The 2,978-nt window shown below is 46.3% G+C and overlaps 1 protein-coding gene across 1 annotated transcript in view; it reads right to left on the bottom strand.

Annotated features, from left to right (window-relative positions):
• Window positions 1-2,978, bottom strand: part of SLC4A1 (solute carrier family 4 member 1 (Diego blood group)) — a 66,423-nt gene that overhangs the window by 4,117 nt on the left and 59,328 nt on the right. The gene's annotated exons all lie outside the window — the stretch shown is intronic.

The following is a 2,978-nucleotide window of genomic DNA, read 5'->3' as shown; positions in this document are numbered from 1 at the left end:
GAGAAGGTATGGATAGAGGTGAACTTCCATTCTTTGCTGAATGGACTTCCCCCCCCAGGAGGCACTCCTGAGGAAGCCAGAGAGTATTCCATGGCACCCTGGTTGAGAAAGGTTGGTGTAATGCGCTCGTGTGGCCAGTCTATGGACTTACACATTTTTAAAGGAGAACTATGAGGCGAGTGATATTCACTCAGCCTCATAGTTCTAACCGACCTCTGACAATGAAACTAGGACAGGTTGGCTCAATAGATCAGGAAGGGAGCAAACACATACCGGCGCTCGCTCACTTCTCGATCCTGTCCCTGCAGAGAGCCATGACTGTCTGTCACTCACGGCTCCCTGCAGGGATTCCCCCCCTCCCCTGTCCGATCCTCCAGCGCTGACTGGCAGAATGGATGGGGGAGGAGGCGGGTACAGCTCACTCTGCCTCTGGATAGGCAGAGCCAGCTGTCACTCACGCAGCTGGGTGGATTCAGACAGTAATGTCGGGATCTGTCCCGGCTGCAGCCAGCTTTTGAGTCACTGCTGGGAAAGGGAAGCAGTGGGAGCCGAGCTGCTGAGGAAAGGACCTCAATGCTTCTACAGTGAACCATGAGGATGTATTGCTTCACAGTGCCTGCAGCTACAAATATGAGGGCTTGTTTAAAAGCTTGTTTACTGCTTGTTAATAATAAGTAAATACACGAATGCCCATAGCCTGGTTACATATTCACAATAAAGTGAACCTGTCATCCTTTGAAAAACAGATACTACAAGGTTCCTGCTGATACAGATACCACAAGATACCACAAGGTTCCTGCTGTTATTTGTTTTGACCATAAAAGCATCTTCAGTGCCCCATCTGAGATTGCTTTCAGGTTGCTAGTAATTTATGGCCTAAGCCTAATCCTGATGCTAAGTGCTGCCCATTAGGTCATCCCTTGACCACTCAAAAGCCCTTATTGGCTGGCAAGGCACTTTCCTTGCACGGGGAGTTCGCAGGTATGCAGGTTTTAGTGCCATGTTCACAGTCGTGGAAGTTCAGGGTTTCACAAGCAAATTGTATCCACTGACTATTCTGAGGCCCAGTTTGGGGAAAAACTTTTCCTTCTGCATGCTCCGTAATGGTATAAATTTGAGTATGCAGCTGTGAGAAACTTCCGGGAATTGTGGTCTTTCGCCTGCAGCATTGAAATGACTTGTAGTTCGGTCTTTCCATCGAGATATTAAGTGATTCATGGTCCTCCGAGAATTGTGAGACCAGCAGCCAAAAAGTATTATAAAATATTGGCATATACTGTACTATTCTCCCCGTTTCTATGCAACTATGTTCTTGCCTGTTCACATAACATTGTGCGTCCTTTAGGTCTATTTCTGACCCAGTTTCTACTGTTTCCTATAAATCTGTACACCCTCAAGCTGAACTTCAGCCTGTCTTGTTTAATAGTCTTTGTCAGAGACAAAGGAGTGAAAGGTCACTCTGTAGCTCTAGGCAAGATATGATTTACGACAGTCAGAGGAGGTCCATGCATGCATTATAATTAAATATACATGGACAGCATCATGTGCACACATGAAAACAAAAGTCCGCCAAACTCCTCCATGCAGATCTCATCTCTGAGCATTACCCTGATAAAGACTTTTAGGACATCACCTTTATCATTCATTTGATATCAAAAGCACGGCAGTAAAATAAAGAACCCATAGCAGATCCTAGCGATGAAAGCTGGACATGAAAAATAGATATGCAGAGGTTACCTATTGTAAAATCTGCTTGTCAAAATGATTAGAAGATCCAGACAAATAGGCAACTGACGTTATATGCAAATATCAACACCATCTTCCCATCCTGAAGTTTCCCCATTAGCTTCACTGATGAATAGGAAGGCTCAGGAGGCTCTTGGGAAGGGGGCCAAGCTCAGGTTTTACAGGATATGCCAAGATTTGTAGTGGAGTGCTAGTGGTGACCCAAGATATTAGGGGGCTGCGACGATTGAAATGGGGCTTCCTGGTATTCCAGATGAGCAAATTTCTCTTCAAGGGCAAGGGTTGGGGAGATATCTGCCCATCCGCAAATGACTTGCCTAAGTGCTGATTGTTGTCTGATACTGATAGTTGTGCATGCATGATACATGCTCCCTTCCTTTGCTCTGTAGTAGCAGGAGACACCCTTGCAGTTAACTCGCTAACTTGCCTCTGTTATTCTCCAGGAACCAGACATGGTGACATAACCGTAAGTAGTCCAGTCCTTAACATACTCTAATTTTTTAACATTCAGCCTTTGATAACTACTGCCCTCAGATCACCCTGCACTCTGCATCTGTTAACCCAGGCAATGGTATTGTCTAGACCAGTGGTTCTCAACCTGTGTAACCGCAGGACCCACATTAGTCCTTGGTCATTAAATCGTGACCCAAGTTGCACTGCAATGGAGCGCACGGCATTGTGGTACAGCGCGTTCCAATTTAGGCGACAGAACTGTGGGTGGGAGATGCGTTTGGGGGTGTCATTTAAATGAATGACAATTCACTACACCTCCCACACCAGAATGCACGGTAGGTGCGATTGCGTGGTACAGTGCGTTAATCGCATGGGACTGTGCGATTAACGCACTGTTCTAGTGTGAATGGGCTCTCGAAAACACTGACAGACACACACAACCACAGACACAATCACACACACTCAGACATTCTCACACACACATACACACTCCAAAAAAAAAAAAAGTAAGTTTTCTTTTCTTATCATTTTTAAATCCACCCAGTCTCCCTACCTGACGAGAACTGGAGTGGATCCTCAGCCTGTGCTGTGAAGGAGCTCCATCCATATGAGCATCCACTTGTACAGCTCCCTTACACTCCCTTACTCCTTTCCAGGCACTTCTATAGAACACGCAAGAGAGCTGTAAGCAATGCACTTATGGATGGACCTCCCTCGTGATCATAGCCCTACCCCCCCCCCCCCCCATCCCAACGCAACCACGCTTTTTAAGAGGCTGG

This window comes from Nanorana parkeri, unplaced genomic scaffold (assembly GCF_000935625.1).
Source record: "Nanorana parkeri isolate BGI_ZX_2015 unplaced genomic scaffold, ASM93562v1 scaffold96, whole genome shotgun sequence".
In the NCBI taxonomy this organism is placed as follows: domain Eukaryota; kingdom Metazoa; phylum Chordata; class Amphibia; order Anura; family Dicroglossidae; genus Nanorana; species Nanorana parkeri.
This window is presented reverse-complemented; position numbering and strand designations above follow the sequence as displayed.